General features: G+C 32.2%; 1 long non-coding RNA gene across 1 annotated transcript; it reads left to right on the plus strand.

Moving 5' to 3' along the window:
* Window positions 1-11,650: 11,650 nt before the first annotated feature.
* Window positions 11,651-18,163, plus strand: LOC143078062 (uncharacterized). The gene is made up of 3 exons (XR_012979028.1): window positions 11,651-11,748; window positions 13,178-13,342; window positions 16,470-18,163. It is a non-coding gene; the product is annotated as an uncharacterized LOC143078062 (long non-coding RNA).
* Window positions 18,164-19,767: the final 1,604 nt, after the last annotated feature.

Raw genomic sequence — 19,767 nt, forward strand, 5'->3', positions numbered from 1 at the left:
ATTACTACCGCTCGGTCGATACCTCTGGTAGTGGACTGGTATATTTTGTACCGTTTGTGTTATTACTACCGCTCGGTCGATGTCTCTGCTGGTGAACTGGTATATTTTGTAACGTTTATGTTATCACTACCGCTCGGTCTATGCCTCTGTTGGTGGATTGATATATTTCTTTATTGGACGGCGATACAGTGTGTATATTTCTCAAAACCATTCGTTTTGCTCGGGTCTTTAGTTGGTATTTTTTAGTGTATCTGGCAAATTATTCAGTCAAGAACTACGTCATCGCAAGTTAATTAAAAACTTTTACCAAACGGTCTTGTAGTCACAAGTAATTGAATAATAGTAAGACGATGGAGTATGATTGCCGAAAAGACATATTACAACCAAAAAGTATGGACGTTAAGCTGTACCTGAGTATTGAATCAAAACGGGATTGTTGTTGTTGTCCCCGCAGATAGGGGCATACGAGCAACAACATTTTTATTTGTAAATTACATTATATAAACTGCTAGATAAATGCATTAGGTATCGATAATTCACTTGCGAACTCAACATTTACCTCCATGACAGTTATAAAGGAGGAAATCCAGGTCTTTTATATGTTCATTTGAAATTTAAACCAAATATGAAGAATTGGATCTCCCTGAGCTTTATTGGATATTCGTCCTTACAAACAAGGTTATAATTCTGGGTCTTCCAAGTGCCCCACAAAACCTCTTTCTAAATGATCAACATTAATTTATCAGCAATTGAAGTAGAACTCAAAGTTAATGTGTACTGCACATTCTACAGGTGGCGTGAATCAGATGTTGATGCCTAAAATTATTTCAGAGTAAATACAATCTAAGACTCCTCAATCTTGCAATAATATAAAAATCACTCTGATTCAAACATTTTTTTATACAACTTGCTTAGGCCACGTTCTAGCATAATGTAGATTATGACGACATCGTAAGTATTGCCTTATAATCCTCTTAAACAATCAGTGCTAAAAGTAAACAAATGTTACAGATAAAACAAGACCTCTCGCCGATCTTCAGGAAGATATTTTATCATTTTCAACTGAGCGAAAACTGTCCCTTATCATAGTCACTAAACCAATCTTTGCACAAACATTGACATAATCTACATAAAGATGATTGGATAATTTTTGCCAAGCACAATTTCATGTTTTATTTTATTTAACTTGTGTATTATTAATTGTGATTGGTTTTCGAAGTAGCTTTTAATTACAACGAGATCGGTTGTCGTGTCCTTTGTCCTTTGTTAAATTTCATTTTTTTCGCTTCAAAACTAATCCAATCAGGTTAAATGTAGTCCTTTCTGATGGATTTGCACAGTTTGTTCATATGTACTGCTGTGACACCACTGTCCCAGGTGAGAGAAGGGTTCCCATTCCCATTTCCATTCTCAATTTTATTAAGCACTCAAAAACATGTTCAACCCCGCCACAGTCTATAATGAGCCTGTCCCAAGTAAGCTGCCTGCAAATCAGCGTTTATCGTCTGTCATGTACGTGTTTGGTTCAGTAATTTTAGAATAATTCAGTTGATAAAATAATGTTTTTCTCTTTTTAACCATTTTTATTTTTATCATTTCGGGGGCATTTTATACCTTACTGTATAGTATGTTTTATGTGTTATTGTTCTATGATACTTTTTGTATTATTGTTTTGCATTTATGCTAAAATGCTTTAACAATATATTTGTTTTGCGTTTGTGTTTTACATATGACGTGGCTCTGTACTTAAACTTCCCGTCATTTTGTTATTGTTCTATGATAATGTTTGTTAAGTTATCTTTATTTTTGCTTATATGAGTTGTCTATATCCCTTTTTGTGTTTCTTTGTTACAAATGACGTGGCTCTGCACATGCCGTCATTTTGTTATTGGGACATGGTAAATGTTTGTTGTTTGCTGGACATCTATTTTTGACATTTTTACCGAATTTGTCCGTTTGTTTTATTCACTTATCGTTGTTAATATAATAGAATTTACGGTCATACACGTGAGAGATTTTACATGCTGTGAAACCAAATTAAATCTACCGTTTTCTACTTAAGAAAATTCCTGTACAAAGTCAGGATTTCGATTGTTGTTGTTTTATCGATTGATGTGCTTGAGTTTTTTATTTCGCCATTTGATTAGGCACTGTTTATTTTTAATTTTCCTTAAAATTGTTTTTTATTTTATCTTTTATTTGAACCTATAACTTACATTCTTGCCATTTGATCGGCCGTTTATAAATAACTTATTGGCAATCGTACAACATGTCCTTAGATACATATCTTTATCTCTATATTAATTGATTTATTTATAGAAAAATTACGTCACAAGTGCATGTAGACGATTATAGTTTATTGACACGACTTGTGTGTATTCATTTAGATAAAAAATATTTTGGCTTCTGTTACATAATATTCAGATACTGTTTTTATAATGGAATTAACGATTAATTAAAGAAAAAAAGGAAACATAATTTGATAATTATATGTCCTTATTTAACCCGGAAATTTCATGCTTTTTCAAATATCAACAATGATAGCTAGTTAAATAAAATCGTTCGAAACTAATATGTTTAATGTAAATTTAAAATCTGGCGAGTTTTAAAATACAAAAATAAAACTATTAAATACACAGTCGATTGATTAAAACGGGTCCTGTATGCATAATACATCTCTAACTTAAATATTCCAACGATTTCAAACAATATCCATAACTAATTGAAATTCTAAATTCATATGCATGACATAACTTTAGTCTGCACTTTCGTAAATAAGAAAATATTTAATGTAAATTGTCAATATATTTCGAAACGATCCATAGCCCATCTTTCACAGAAATCAACATTTTCACCATTGGAAGTATCGCAAAATTGTGAACTTTTGAATATTTTAATTCACCTTGTAACAAATAAGTAAGGTAATTCTAAACTTCAGAAACCAGTTCCAGAGATCTATAATTCATTGGTTTTTATTAATCAGATTTGTCCCGTTTCTTAGTCATCGACCATTCTTAAGTCATGTTTATTTTTTTTGGGGGGAGGGGGGACAAACAACGTTTTTCATACGACCTAAACTGGCTTTGAATTTGATTTGAATTTTTGTACATATTTGTATCCTGGACTATCCTGCATTTTGTGTTGCAGAATATTCAATACTCAATATTTTCAGTTTGGATTTATGAAGCGCTATGTTATCAAATTGTATTGTATTATTTATACAATATTGTCATATAAGATGTGGAATGGATGTCAAGGAGACAACTCTCCATCAGAAACTAAATGATATAGAAGTTTACAACTATATGATCACCATACAGCCTTAAACAATGAGCAAAACCTATGCTGCATATTCAACAATTTATAACAGGCCCCGAAACGAAAATCCAAAATAAATAAAAACGAAAAATCTAGCATCCTAATTTATGTACAAAACATTAAACAAAACAAAAAACTATATACAGCAAATATATGATCACCATACAGCCTTAAACAATGAGCAGAACCTATGATGCATAGACAGCAATTGATAACAGGCTCCGAAATGAAAATTACAAGTAAATTCAAACGAGAAAACTAGCATCCTAATTTATGTACTAAACATTGAACAAAACAAAAACAAAAAAACTATACACAGCAACATAAGACAATAGCTGTAATGGATTATATAGCCCAGTAGGCAGCACTTCGGTGTTGACATAAATATCAAGTAGATGGTCATTTTGGTAAATTTCCCGTTTATAAAACTTTTAATTTTTCAAAAAACAAGGATTTTCTAATCCCAGTATTAGATTACCTTAGCCGTATTTGGCACAACTTTTTGGAATTGTTGGTCCTCAACGCTTCTCAACTTAGTACTTGTTTGGCTTTATATTTTTTTTTTCTGAGCTTCACTTACGAGTCTTAAGTAGACGAAACGCGCGTCTGGCGTATTAAAGTATAATCCTGGTATATTTGCTAACTATAAATACCACTGGATCTATGCCACTGCTGGCGGACGTTTTGTCTCTGAGGGTATCACCAGTCCAGTAGTCAGCACTTCGGTGATGACATGAATATCAATTCTAAGGTCATTTTTGCCTGTTTTCAAAACTTTGAATTTTTCGAAAAACTAAGGATTTTCTTATCCCAAGAGTAGATTACATTAGACGTATTTGACACATTTTTTTTTAAATTTGTTGTCCTCAATGCTCTTCAACTTTTGTACTTGTTTGGCTTTCTAACTTTTTGGATCGGAGCGTCACTGATGAGTCTTATGTAGAAGAAACGCGCGTCTGGCGTATTAAATTATAATCCTTGTACCTTTGACCCAGAATTCCAAGAAAGTTGTGTCAAATACGGCTAAGGTAATCTATTCCTGGGATAAGCAAAATCCTTATTTGACCCCGCTTTTATTTGTATGTGCCTCTCTCGTGTCAGGATCCTGTTTTTAAATGGTTGCTATTAATTGCTGTATGCCATATTTATTTTTCGTTTTTTGTTTTCCGGTTTGATTTTTTAAAAATATTTTATTTCGGGTCTGTTTTTAGCTAACTATGCGGTATGGGTTTTTTCATTGTTGAAAGCCGTACGGTGTTAAAAAGGCCCAACTAATCAAACCTATAAAAACCAAAAACTTCTTTGTTGTTGGAATATATACGTTCTATTGTTATTTTATACGTCTCTTGGGAGAGAAGTCTCATTTTCAAACATAACACTTTTTTTCTTAATTTACTCAACATTTCCGAAGTATTGATAAAAAAAAATAAAATCCGTATATGTAGCACCCTTTAAACTATCTGTCAAAAGGGTCTTGCACAACATTTGTAATAATTTGAAAAAAAAATCGATAATTTCTACCGCCCGTCTGTAAGTATTGGATACTATATATAGGGATTAAAGCTTCTCTGTTACTTCGACGTTTATATATTTATACTATTTATTCTATCTATTAGCTAGATTCATGAGCCGATATCTATTTCATCTGTTGTGAATGCTGATGGATAAGGGCCGCGTGTTTCTAAACACAATTATCTCTTGCGTATTTGTCACAAACCAAATTTGCTATGGAACATCTGACAATACGAATCATATGAAATTCAAAATACAAGCGGAAAAGATAATTGTTTCAAGTCATTCAACAATAACAACCAAATCCGATTCTGTTATAGAATGTACCATTATGTGTAAGAACAACAGGAATTGCATGATCGCAAGCTATGATAGTATCACAAAACAATGTAAATTGGATTCCGACAGTAAACCAAAGACAGAAATTTTACAAACTGGAAAAATCGCAATAATAAGTAAGTGAGACTTGATACATTTTAGATACCTGTAAATGGTTATTGAGAAATTTATTCATTTTAAATATAAAATGGGTTCGAAATTTCTTTACAGGGATTTTATATCTGTTTTTTTTTTTTAAGAATTGTTCGGGGAAATGATTTCCTGGCTATCATAATCAGTCTTTACATCATGTTTTTAAATAGATGAAACCCTTGGTTTTCCTGTAAAAATGATTTGCAGTAGTCATTTGTGAGGTCCTTTATAACTTTCTGTTTTAGTGTGAATTAAGGCTTCGTATTGAAGACCTCACTTTGGCCTATACTGGTTTACCTTTGCAAAGTATGACTTGGATGTAGAATTGTGTCAATGATACTCATACCATATCTTCTTATATCCAAACAATAGACAACATTGATTTACCTCCAAGCTATCTGAACCATGCGTTGCTGGTTATTGTTTGTGATTGTTGATAGGGTTCTTTGAAAAAATTGATATTAGCATTATTTTAAGTGAACTATAGATTAAACCGTTGGTTTTCCCGTTTGAATTGTTTTGCACTAGTAATTTTGGGGCCCTTAATAGCTTGTTGTTCGGTGTGAGCCAATGCTCCGTGTTGAAGGCCGTACATTGACCTATAATAGTTTACTTTTATAGATTATTATTTGGATAGAGAGTTGTCTCATTGGCACTCACACCACATCTTCCTATATCTATTTATTGGAAATTATACAAACTATAAATACAAAAGAAAAGAAAAACGTGAGAAGTATTATTTCTTTTATATGAATTAGTTTTGGAAGATGATAGTCCTTGCTAGTAATAAGACTTGATAAAGGTACACGACATATGTTTGCCCATTTCATAAAACCCTGAACATATTTGAAAATTTAGATATTTTTTCTCAATTTCATACGTATTGTATCTCAAACAAAGCTTTAGAAAAGCCAATTAATACTATTGAGTAAACTTGATCAATATTCACGCTAGTTTGGATAAACCATGCAGAAGTTCACTGACAGGTTGGATACAGTAAAATTTTATAAGTCTGGTACCTTTTATAACAATACGCTCTGAAACAAAATTATAGTTTAAGAATACAGTGGAACATCGCAGTTGATTTAAAATATTCATTTTTTTGGACTGTACAAAACACACATTGTATATGTACACACAAGACTTATTTTTCAGATTCAAGTCGAAAGATATCAAAGTGGCTTTCAAAACACATAATCCTGGAAGAAAAATTGAGAACGCTAAAATAAAAGTAGAAAAAGAATACCACGAAAAGACAATAAGATCAATAAAACATTACATGATAAACTTATAAGATTGCACAGTTCAATTCTAAACGTGACAAATTGTTGGATCAAGCTTATTCCTTCTTAAAAAGATTCAATGTTAAGGAAAAGTCTACAAAATAGAAAAAAAAATAATATCAACTATTTCGTAGCGGATAGTCCGGTTGTGATGCATACACATGGAGATAATGATTACATAGGTACTCAAGATAATTTCTCACTAATTTTCTTATGTTTCGTCTTTCGAAGACTTTGATTTGGGGATTTAATGCAATGAGTTTTCTAACAATGGCAACAAATGATGTGAATGTTATGCATTTATTTAACACAAGTCAGATCTTAACTGGATATAATTAGTTTATCTAAAAGTAATGTGTCATGATGTGAATGCAATAAGTTGATCTGCCACTACTTTAGTGTTTGTTTGATCTGATGTACCGCAGATGTATTGAGTTTAGCTTCAACCAGTCTGGTGTGACGTTAATTTCAGAGTTTATTTATCAGCATTCAGTTGTGATATGAGGTTACAAGCTTACACGAATGTGGACCTAACGAATTATACTATTTACCGGATCTGTAATAACAAAAGCAACATGAAGGGTACCACATGTGGATCTGCCAACCTTTCCGGAGCACCTGAGATCACCCTAGTTTTTGATGGACTAGTGTTGCTTAGTCTTTAGTTTTATATGTTTCTATGTGTTTAGAGTACTAATATTTGTTTGTTTGTCTTTTTAATTTTTAGCCATGGCGTTGTCAGTTTATTTTAAATCTATGCGTTTGACTGTCCCTCTGGTATCTTTCGCCCCTCTTTTATCTAACACCTGTATTGAGGGATTTGACTATACTTTATAATTGGCTTATCTAAGAAGTCGTCTAACACCACTTTTGTGTGAAGTTAGTCAAATAAGTTTTTTTTACAAAATCTTAGTGTGATCTGATCTCAATGGTTTAATTATAATGGAGGAGTGAATAGTAACATTAGTGTGGTGTTATATGAATTGTAATGAGTTTATGTAACCCCAATTGTTGTGTTATGTAAATGTTATGAGTTATTTATTACTAGATGATACAATGTGATGTGTCAGATGGGTGCTTAATACACTTTATTTTCCCTATATGCAGGAGTATTTTTTAAATTATAGGCCATGGACCAACTGACTGCTCCGAAAATCCCCAAGGAAGCATCAACGGGGTATACAGGATGTATGTCAACAACAGCTATATATATGTTTATTGTGATATGCTAGCCGACGGATGGACGGTATGTTTAAGTCTATATTAAGTACCGGAATTTCAAATACTCTGAAATTCTTTAAATCATAGCTGGTGAAGGTAAAAATCTAAATTTACTTTTCAATTACATAAAGTATTGCTTTTTGGATAGATGTTTCTTTTCTTTGGGATGATTTAAACTAAAAACGAGATATATGTGAAAAGAATTGTAATTATGAAAAAAATGATGGAATTTTATAAAGAGGAAGGAGGCCCCTACCTCCTCCCCAAATTGTTTTACCTTTAGGCCGTTTTCAAAATATTCTTCAGTCTTCACTGGTATTTTCACACAGTTTCATATAAATGTATGTACGTTATGGTTGTTACAATATATACGTCATTTAGAACATTTTCATAACATTGTGGACGAGACCATTTCTTGACAAGCACTGGTAAGCAATGAAGTGGGTCAGATTAGGCAAACGCGATGTAACGCTGAATTATCACATCGTACTTGTTGAAGACAATTTAACAGATTGGGTCGCCTAAGGTTCTGAAGGCATCAATCAAATATAACCAATAACAAGCAGGTGGTTTAACCTTGTGTGTTGATTGTAATGTTGAACTTTTTTCTTCTCATGCACATGCATGAACTTTACTAGTTTATCCTTTTATCCCAAAGGAAGGTCTCCAAGAGACTGAGTGAGCGTAAACTCATTGTTATCAACGGCCGATGACAAACAAGATAAAGGGAAATGATTCAGTATTATTACATAACATAAGAATTGCAGTTCTCCACACTGTTACGAGAATACATCTATTGGTACATATTCCCAATTTTATTAGATGCATCAACATTAATATAAATTGCAATTTTGAAAGTATTTATATAAAAAAATATTATACACGTCATTAACAGCATAGTAAACACTTAAGTTTTTGAGAGAAAAAAATATGGAAAACTGTGACATGATCCTTTTAGTATGATATGTTTAACCTTATATATTCAAATTCTACTAGGTTTCATCAACTTTCGGATTTCCTAATAAACCCTTTGAGCGAAACCAGTCTGAGAGAAAGGAGTAGGTCCGGTAAGGACCGATTTTGGCCTCAAATTTCAGATTCGTCTGACAAAAGATTTTGATCACTTTTCAAACACTTAAGTGTCTATTTCATTTGATTCAATTAATTTATGTGAAAGATTTTAACTAATTTAGTCATTAAAAACGTTCCGATTCAAGCTTAAATATGACAAATCTACCAAATATGCCGAAAAATGTCACTTTTCAGATGGTTTTTGTCAAAAATAAAAGAGGCCGCATCCGTGTTCATCCTCAACCTTTATATATGTTATGTATTATCATCAAATACAACTTACATTTCAATATTTAGGATGAACACGAATGCAGCCACTTTCGTTTTACACTGAAACCGTCTTAAATTTAACTAAAATGCTAGAATTATGAAGATTTCAGTAATTTAGCATGACTTATTGGTGCAAGTACCCGATATATGTGCATTGTATTGTCAAAAACAGCCCATATTTATGTAGTAGAAGCATTCTACTGTCCATTAAATAACTAAAAGTTTACATTTTAACAATTTTGTAAAACTGATATATTCTGGGGCCAAAAAGGAGTCTTACTGGACCTACTCCTTTACCACAATTTGGTATATTGACTGTTAACATTCTGTAGTAGGTTGTAAAATTTACAATAAAGAAATCGATAGTAATTTATGAGTCATTTATTATCGATATGCGCATCTTAACAGGGTTGCGTTCAATAACGTAGCAGCTACATAGGGCTACGTAGATTTTTGACGACTGAACGTGTAGCTAGCCTACATGTAGCTGCTATCTAGATCTCTGTAGCTTCTACGATATTGAACAGAACCCAGATATCGTCTACTGTAAGTAAAACCATTGTTTCGATTCTTCTTTGGCGAAATTTTAGTACACGAGGGTATCACTAAATAGATGCAAACGCATTAATCGATTAAGAAAAACCTACTCGGGGTTGAAAACTAAAACACATCAACTATAAGAGGAAAACAAAAGAACAATAGGAACACTGAAGTGAAGAAATTTTTTTTTAAAAAACACGAGCATACGTAGAAACGAACTAATTTGCTAACAACTGCCGTATTCCTGACTTGGTACAATTCATTTTGAGATCAAAATAGTTGGTTGAACCTGATATAAACGCTAGGCAAAGCTCCCGCTTTATGAAAATTTACCAAATGTCGCTGAAATGACTTCACTACGTGACAGAACTACAGTACAAACACACTCAAGAACAATCATCATAGATAAACGCACAAACACATAACATTATAGTCAACACAACATGCATGTTAACTCAGTATTTCTGTATTTCGGTACTGGTATGGCTATGGAAATATTGTGTTATTTGAATGACAGTTTTTTTTAGTGGAAATCTTTTGAAATTGAATATGGTATCCCCAATTGCACATCTCTTATTTCTTCTCCAGGTTTGTCTAATTTTATCCATGTCTTTTGCTTGATTATTACAATAAAATATTATTGAATAAAAAAAGTAGGGAGATTTTCCAGTTTAAAGACAATAACTGAAAAAAAATATGTTGAATCCATTTTTATGTAATGTCAATAAATTGTGTATATCTATTCATATTTTTTAAATAAGAAAATGCCTGTACCGAGTCAGGAAAATGGCAGGTGTTATCCATTCGTTTGATGTTTTGGGGCTGTTGATTTTGTCATTTGATTCGGGTCTTTTCGCTTTGAATTTTCCTCGGAGTTCAGTATTTTTGTGATTTCACTTCATACTTAAAGGAGTTTGCATGCAACTTTGGTGACTGGTTTATATCTAGAGGTATCCATGTAACCGTTTGGACAACCGCAAGACTTATGTTGGTGATACTACTGAATCATTTACTTTTAACTTTTTTGTCATCGGCTATGATAACAATGATTTAACGCTCACTCAGTCTGTAAGGAGCCTTCCAGTTGGGATTAGAATAGAATAAAAGAGTAAAAGTCATGCATATGGATGAGAACAAAAAAGAATGTTCAGGTATTCAACATTAAAATCAATACACAAGGTTTAGTACTCTGCTAATATTCGTATTATTTGATTATGGTTTAGCTTTTTTGTCGACCCAACAGTTTAAATGTCTATAACAAGTACGATTTGATAATTCTACGTTACAGAAGAACGTTCACCTAATCTGACCCAGTCAATTGATAACATGAGCGCATTAAGAAATGGTCTCGTCAGTACTGTAAGGGAATTATTCTATTAAAACAAGCTCTCTCTTGTTTTGTGTTTTGTTATTAATTTGATATGCCATTGATGAGGTATCAATTTGTATTCGTTGGAAAAGCGATGGGCCTATTATGCACTCATAGCGTATATCTCTCATTTCTCTATTTAATCAATCATTTTGCAGTTATCATTTCCTAGTCAGGGATATGACAGTTGTTATCAATTCGTTTGATGTGTTGGAACTTTTGATTTTGCCATTCGAATACGGACTTTCCGTTTTGAATTTACCTCAGAGTTAGCTGGGATAGCTTTTTAAAAGTCAGTCACATTTTATAGTTGTTTAATTGTTTGACACATTTGCTTCAATTTAGTAAAAAAAGATGCTCTTTTCATCATTCATTTTGTTACATTTACAAAGTTTCAATGGACTAAGATATTTCGAACATGTACCACGATTCGAAAAGTTATTGTTGACAAGCTTACTATAGAAAATACTTCATTTTCAGTTTTTGACCAAGAAATAAGTCAAAAGTTATAGTTAAATGTTGCAACCAAAACAATTGCACACAAATTTAACATATAAATAGGAATAATATGAAACGATTCATTGTCTATGTTATAGGTGATCCAGAGACGACTAGATGGGTCAGAAGATTTCTATAGAGATTGGGCAGACTATAAGAAAGGTTTTGGAAGCCTTTCGGGAGAATACTGGCTTGGTAAGTTTAAGTATAACTTTCACAATAATATTTATGCATTTTCTATGTCATACCAGATGGATGAATAACAGGTTAAATTTCGCATGATAACAGAACTAGATTCTGAAAACAACGTTAATGTTCTATGATAATTCTGTTCAGGAACTATTAGATTATGTGTAAATTGATTGTTGGAACCACCACATGGAAAGCAGCGTCAAGTACTCTCTTTGGTGATCAGCCTTTGCTTAGAAAGATGTGAATCAAATATAACATATTCGTGTAAATTTTTAAATTAAGATGCGTTAAATTCTGACACGGTGGACTGCGTTTCGAATAAATATGTCCTGTCTCCTACAAACGAAGGAACACTTTGCCAAACAAATATTCAAATTAAGACACAACCCACGTAATTTTGTAAGATGCAAGTTCACTACACAAAAGGTGTTCAAAACATTTATCAATAATGAATGTATACTGACACATTCAAGGATTAGTCATACAAACAATTCACAAAACATGGGACAATAAAGATATTTTCATTACTTTTAATAGCAATCAGAATGTTATTTTTAGATTCAAAATATTAAGTTTAAAGCTCTGACCAAAGTTTTCAAACACCTATACTTCCGGCTGATCGATCTGGGGTTAAAAATTAAGTTAATTACTATTTTCTCTCATTGATTATGTTCAATTCCAGAGTGTTACACGAACAAATTATTTCTTGAAAAAAGATGCTGTTTAATATGACTTTCAATTGGAAATCGTCTTTGCAGATTCATTGTGAAACATTGTTGCGTTTTACAGAGATGGCATGGTGAATATGTAACACCAATTTCCACAAAAACAAGTTCAGGGACATATCAATTTTTTAGCTCATTACAAATGAAAATAGTTAAGTTTCCATTTTTCTTTAAATAAACATAGGACCCAGAAACGGGATTGTTTGGCCTTTTGTTTGCAATGGTTTATTTTAACTCCCTAAAACAACAACAAAATCTTGTTTTTGAGTACTTTTGGTAAACATTTTTTTTTTACCTTTTAACATCTACCTCCCCCCCTCCCCCCAGAAGAACAAGGCGATATTCGATTTTGAAACTAATCAGATACTCCTCCCTGAGTAAAATAGCATATCATATTGGTATACTATCACCTAGAAAAAAATCTAAGTATCATGAAAACCTTACCTGAAGTATATGGAAATCAAAAATCTAATAACTATAAGATATAACGACCATGACTCCATACCTTACATTAAAAAATCTATATTGTTATAACGATATGTCATGTCGCTAAAAGGAGAAAATAGATATGTCGTAATAATGTAAAAATTATATATTTTTTTCCGATTGACCTTCAATCGGCAGCTGTCTATACCGGGTATGTTATCGTCAGTAAAAAAACTGAGCAAAAGTAAATCCGGAAAAAAATCTCCTTTTTATCTCTGAAGGTAACGACAACATCTTTAACATCTTGAATGGAAAGTCGTATAGTTTGAGATTCGACGTACAAGATTGGTCTGAAGAATGGCGCTATGCTCAGTACGAGATATTCAAACTGGCAGATGAGTCTAACGGATATGAAATAACATTAGATGGGTACACTGGGAATGCTGGTAAGCGTACATTAAAGTCATACGATACAGTTTGGATCCAACAGTGATGTTTTGACTAAAAAATGTATTCATAAAATTAAGAATGGAAATGAGGAATGTGTCAAAGAGAAAACAACCCGACCAAAATATAGAAAACAGTCAAAAGCCGCCAATGGGTCTAAGATAAATCCAGCCACAGGAGTGTGCTTCAGCTAGCCCCAAGACAAACATCTGTACTGTTTCAGTGATAACGGACGTCATACTTATCTCCAAAATTTATAAATGGCTTGAGATTATATAGCATTCAAGACTAACAAAGACTAACAAAGGCCAGAGGCTCCTGACTTTGGACAGTATGTCTTCATCATATGAATATAAGGCATAATCCCTCCCGCTAGGAGTTTAGTATAATACATTCGTTAAACAAATCAGGAGATCATAACCTGTATCATGCTACATTTGTAATTTTAATATGATTATTTTTAATATGTACTAAACCGTACCTTCATGTGCCAATCATAGAGATAAAGTTTGGTCAATTTGTTTTTATTTTTAATTAAAATTTTCTTTGTTTTGACATTTGTATACCTTAACTAGAAATACATTTTTGTTTTAAAAGAAAAACACAAGCATTTATTTTGGGCCAAACACTTTTATTATTATACATTAAATATGTGAATCAAGTCTTTGAAAATGACTAACATTACGAAATGTTCATAAATTCAGGAATTCATAAATTGCTGTGTATTTGTTTAAATTAAAAATATCGGTGATTTTGTCCTAAGAAATGGTACACATAATCATTCTACATATTGCATGAGGTGTTCCGAGCACGAATTGATTGTTCGGAATGCTGAGTAAAGTTTTATGATCGTGGGCCCTGGTACTGAAAATAAAATTACTTTGTCTGTAACTGTATGGGCTGTTTTTATAATTCAAGTGTCCTCATTAATTTTATAAAGGCATCGGAGATTGCTTATAATCATTTAGACAAAACTAATATGTGTACTTTTAAATAAAATGTTGATTGAATATCACGCAAAATATATTTCATGGCCAATGGGGCACTCTGAAATAGCTCATTTGAACGACTATCGGTGGTAACCAACATTTAAACAGGTACGGTCCATATTATATTTTTTCTCATTCCTTTTGGTGATTATTATGAAAATTCTATATTAAATTATTGAACATGGGTAGAAAAAATTCTTAGATGAACATATTTTTATTTAATGTCTATGTAATGGAGAAGGACTGGTCAGCTGCAAACATTTACTAGTGTTGATGTAATATAGATAGGACATTGTCGTCTATCATATAATAGAAAAACAAAGGGTATGGGGTATCCATCCATGATATATATAGTAAAGGGGTAATTTTTTTGAATAAAATGATTTATTATTTGTGTCTGCTGTATTTGTTTATTCAAGTAATAACAACATCTTACATTTTTTTACCGGTAGTGCCTGATAAATTAATAACATAAACGGTACCAATTTTCCTGCACCAGATGCGAATTTCGACAATACATGTCTCTTCAGTGATGCTCGTGGCCAAAATATTTGAAATCCAAAGCTTATATAAAAAAGATAATATGTACGACCTACATGATCTAGTCGATTGCATTCATGGTAATATATATCTGCTCAACTATGGCTCTTTCGGTTTTGATAACTCTATTGAAGTGCATAGTCGTGTTAAGAAAAAAAAAACGAAATCATATCTGTAGCTGCTAGAAAATTTAAATGTACTTAACAATGAATACTTCTGGCCTCTGGCCTTTGTTAGTCTTGTATTATTTTAACTTTTAGTTTCTTGTGTACAATTTGGAGTTTAGTATGGCGTTCATAATCACTAAACTAGTATATAGTTGTTTAGGGGCCAGCTGAAGGACGCCTCCGGGTGCGGGAATTTTTCGTTGCATTAAAGACCTGTTGGTGACCTTCTGTTGTTGTCTGCTCAATGGTCGGGTTGTTGTCTCTTTGGCACATTCCCCATTTCCATTCTCAATTTAATTATATATGTTTCAGAATTATTGACCTATTGTACTTTATAAATTCTATACATGACTATGGATAGGACTTGGTATGATAGATTCATGTCTTTTTTTGGAAAGACATGTATTTGTAAAAAAAGTTAATAAATCATATGAACATAATTGTAAAGTGTTTTATGCCACTACTGAAGTTTTTATTTCTCGAGGGTATCAACAGCCCAGTATTCAGCCAGCACGTATGTCTTGAAATGTTATATCATTGATATGGTCATAATTATATTTTAACTGTGTACACAATTTTGAATTTAGAAAGACTAAGGCTTTTCTTCCTGTATTTGGCAAAATTTTTTGGACTTTGTGGTCCTCAATGCTCTTCGACTTCATACTTCATTTGGCCTTTTAAAGTTTTGCCATTCAAGCGTCACTGATGAGTGTTTTATAAACGAGATTCCCGTCTGACACAAATACAAAATTTCAATCCTGGTATCTATGATGAGGTTATTTGATAAACATCATTAATATATATATATATATACTGGCTATTAAAGGAAATATGTTCAAATTATCCTCGTTAAATCAATGTGTGTGTGACCCATGTTCATTTTTGATACAAGAATACATGAAATTAAAATACTTCTTTTTTTATTTTGTTTAAAGAATATAGCAGTTGGTAGCAAAACTTTGTTTCTGTGTATGTCAGCAGTTCTTTTTTGATGCACTTCAGGTTTCCAGTTGTTTATTTGTTTTCTTCTCATAGTTGATGTGTTTCTCTCAGTTTGAGTTTGTAACCCGGGAAACAATCTATTTATGACCTTCGAACACCGATATTTCACTGTTGCCTTTATTATTCACAGTAGCTGCAGACTAGTTGAAACAAAATACCCTTGAACCACTTTGGCTAGCTTAACTCGAACTGAGTTACTTTAATTAATTCTCAGTTTTTTGTTGAGTTCATATCGCTGAATCTTAAAGCTGTTTTGATCTGGATTTTTTTTCAGTGGTTTCATTTCTGTTAAAAATGTTGTCTGACCTTTTTTTACATATAATTTCAATTTCTCAACTTTTAGTGTCTATTAGGTTTTTTTCTTCCAAAAGATCTTAGGTTATGAGTTCCGACATTAATCATTTGTTTTCTTTTCATTTGAATTTAAGGGGATGCAATGTTGGGCAGTCAAAAGTATTTAACCGATACACGATTTTCAACCAAAGATCGTGACAATGACTACATGCCAACAGCAAAGTGTACTGACCATACGAATGGTGGATGGTGGTATCAGGGTTTGCCAGGGCGGTGGTGCACCAAGGTCAACCCAAATGGAAGGTACTCTGTTGATGATCGTACAACTAGTATATTCTGGTATCCGTGGAAAAATTCATTCAAAGGCATGAAATCTATCACAATGAAGATTAAACATTTTTGATTGCAAAATATTGAAATTTGTCAGAAGAAAAGCTTGTACGTCGTCAAAAAGACTTGTTTAATTTATATTTATAAACTTTTCAACTTGCGACTTTCTACACTTTTGATATTTGTTTTTCCTAGTCCTTTACCTAAATATTATATATTTGCAATAATGTGTGAAACTGCTGATTTGTATAATGAAAAACAGGTAATTCATTGCATTAGCCAAAACCAAATATTCATGTTTCAGAATAAATTTTTCAACTTAGTCATTTAAGGGGAGACACCTATGTTAGTAGTAAAATTTAAATTCTTGATTGATTGATAGCGTCATTTTCATTTTAGATTGCGGGTAGAAAGAATTCGGTTACACCATTTTTCGTTTTATTTTCTTGAATCATATTATATTACCTATTTTCTCATTATCAATTTCAAAAATCGATCTCATAGTTTTCTTTTTATGCACAAAACTGTATTTTTCATAAATATTTTATTCAAATTTTGGACATTTTGCACGACCTGTAGCTTGAAAAATTGCACGGTGACCAACAGTTTTTATTTTAATGTACAAAACAAAAAAGCATTGCAAACATATCTTTTTAGCAAATTAAAAAAAAGTATCTACGGAAATATATACCGATGTTCCACCTTTAAATAGATCATCTAAACATCGTAGTAATGTCTTTGAATATGAGTTTTGATAAATTAAGACATAATAAATAAAATATGTGCTTAAGAAAACGTTTGGTCTTAATTCAAATCGTGTTAGAGACTAACATATCTGCACTAGTAGATTTCTAAAAAGAGCAAGCTAATGCCGCTACAAGGCAGCACTCGCATAAGTGAAAAGTAGAAAAAGGATTAATATAAATTGTAAAAACTTGTATATTATGCATTATAAATGAATTTGTTTAAACTACATCCTATCAATATTAGGTACTTAAAAGGGGCACTAGCTACGAGATAAATATAAGTTCTAAAAGATGATTGTTTTTTGTTGAATCATTAATTAAAGTAAAATAGAGAAATAATAATTCGCTTTAGTAGCCAGTATGTTTCAATCTTGTCAAAATAAGCGAAGAAACATTGATAATGTATTATTCACTTGCAAATATATAATTCCACCTAATTAAAGCCGTATTCATGTGAATTTGATTTATCTATTTACATATATATCTTCATTTATGTTTATATCACTTGTATGGTCATCGGAGGTATTTGGAAGCCAACTCGATAGTTATGTTTACGGCGTTCAGACTGAAATACACACGAACCGAAGCTACATAGTCTCGACCCAATGTTCTGTAAATTGTTTATTTTAGACTTTATACAATTTGGATAAATGTTTTACATGGTTATAAATCAAATATTTGAATATGAGTCAAATCGGTGAGCATGAATTTGACACCTAGTACCCCTTTAAAAATTGCATTAAACAGGTTCATACTTTAATTTTTCTGTTTATATATGAAAATAATAAAATGAAGTGTGATTGCCTATTAAACAACTGTCAACCAGAGGACCATTTTAAACTAAACGTCGTGTCTATGTGATAATATGCGCCGTTTAAAATTGATATTTACAGTTCATTATGCTGTGCTTTTACAGGTACACCATTGTTCAAGGTTAATGATGGGTTTAGTGCATACCAAAAAATATTCAATCCAACTTCATTATATAGGCAGCAGCATGTTTTTATTGGTTATCGTTGCTTGGTGTCCGTTATATCGTTTTTTTTTCATTGTTTTGTCTTAAATCAGATTTTTTTTTCATTGTTTTGTCTTAAATCAGACTGTATGGTTTTAAAAAGTTTCTTATATTGTCACATCGACTTGCATTGAAAAAAGGCGAAAGATACCAGAGGGACGGTTAAACTCATAGATAGAAAATAAACGGACAACGCCATGACTAAAAAAGAAAAAAAGACAAACAGACAAATAATAGAGCACATGACACAACATAGAAAACTAACGAATATGCAACACGAACCCCATCAAAAACTGGGATTGATCTCAGTTGCTCTGGAAGGGTAATTAGATTCTGCTCCACATTTGGCACCCGTCGTGTTGCTCATGATATTAAAAGCCCGTAATTAGTCTAACTTGGTAAGTAACATTCGTTATTAAAAGGGAAGTGGCTTGTAGTTACGACATTAGGAACATACCCGATATCATTTTTGAAACACTAAGGTATTCGAAATTATTAAACAAAAAAACCCAATAAATAATAACGACTCTAGGTAGTGTGCAACTGCATTATTCATTATCTGTAATAAAAATATAGTGACACATGAATCAATTCATTAATGCAAAAATCGAGGTGCCATAACACCATGATAGATATTAAGATCCAAAGTTACGGATACAAATATGAATAAATCTTTGTTAAGAAATATCTAGTAGTTTCATATAGGAAACAATCGATTCTTAGTTATATAAGAAGCAAGAATAATAAATACTGTTATTGATTCCATTTTTAGTTTATTGTTTCAAAGGCATAAACAAGGACGCTTGTTTTCTCTTTGAATCCTGATGAAAACAACCAATCACTTCGTTTGTCATAAAGAACAAGGAAAGAAAGTTTGCATTGATAAATATCATGCTTCTAATATACCTTCAGCTGTTTATTGTGCATTTCATGCAATAGATTAACATAAGCACTGATACAAGTTCATTTCCCCATGTTTAGCCTTTTTCAACTGATTTTTATAGTTCGTTCTTATGTTGTATTGTTATACCACTGTCCCAGGTTAGAGGGATGGTTGGGATCCCGCTAACATGTTTAACCCTGCCATATTATTTATGTATGTGCCTGTCCCAAGTCAGTAGCCTGTAATTCAGTGGTTGTCGTTTGTTTATGTAGTACATATTTGTTTTTGTTCATTTTTTTTTACAAATAACATGAATAAGACCGTCAGTTTTCTCGTTTGAATTGTTTTACATTGTCATATCGGGGCCTTTTATAGCTGACTATGCGGTATGGGCTTTGCTCATTGTTGAAGGCCGTACAGTGACCTATAGTTGTTAATGTCTGTGTCATTTTGGTCTC

This window comes from Mytilus galloprovincialis, chromosome 6, assembly GCF_965363235.1.
Source record: "Mytilus galloprovincialis chromosome 6, xbMytGall1.hap1.1, whole genome shotgun sequence".
Taxonomy (NCBI): Eukaryota; Metazoa; Mollusca; class Bivalvia; order Mytilida; family Mytilidae; genus Mytilus; species Mytilus galloprovincialis.